The following is a 287-nucleotide window of genomic DNA, read 5'->3' as shown; positions in this document are numbered from 1 at the left end:
TTTTTTTAAAGATTTTATTTATTTATTTGAGACAGAGAGAATGAGAGAGAGAGAGAGCACATGAGAGGGGGGAGGGTCAGAGGGAGAAGCAGGCTCCCCGCTGAGCAGGGAGCCCGATGCGGGACTCGATCCAGGGACTCCAGGATCATGACCTGAGCCGAAGGCAGTCGCTCAACCAACTGAGCCACCCAGGCGCCCCTCTTTAGCATATGAAAGTTCTCTTGAAACTTCCCTTTTCCTTACCTCCCCCAACCCTATAGTATATAATCAGCCACCCCTCACAACCC

The sequence above is a fragment of the Leptonychotes weddellii genome, chromosome 7, assembly GCF_054177405.1.
Source record: "Leptonychotes weddellii isolate Sample4059 chromosome 7, ASM5417740v2, whole genome shotgun sequence".
Lineage (NCBI taxonomy): Eukaryota > Metazoa > Chordata > Mammalia > Carnivora > Phocidae > Leptonychotes > Leptonychotes weddellii.
This window is presented reverse-complemented; position numbering follows the sequence as displayed.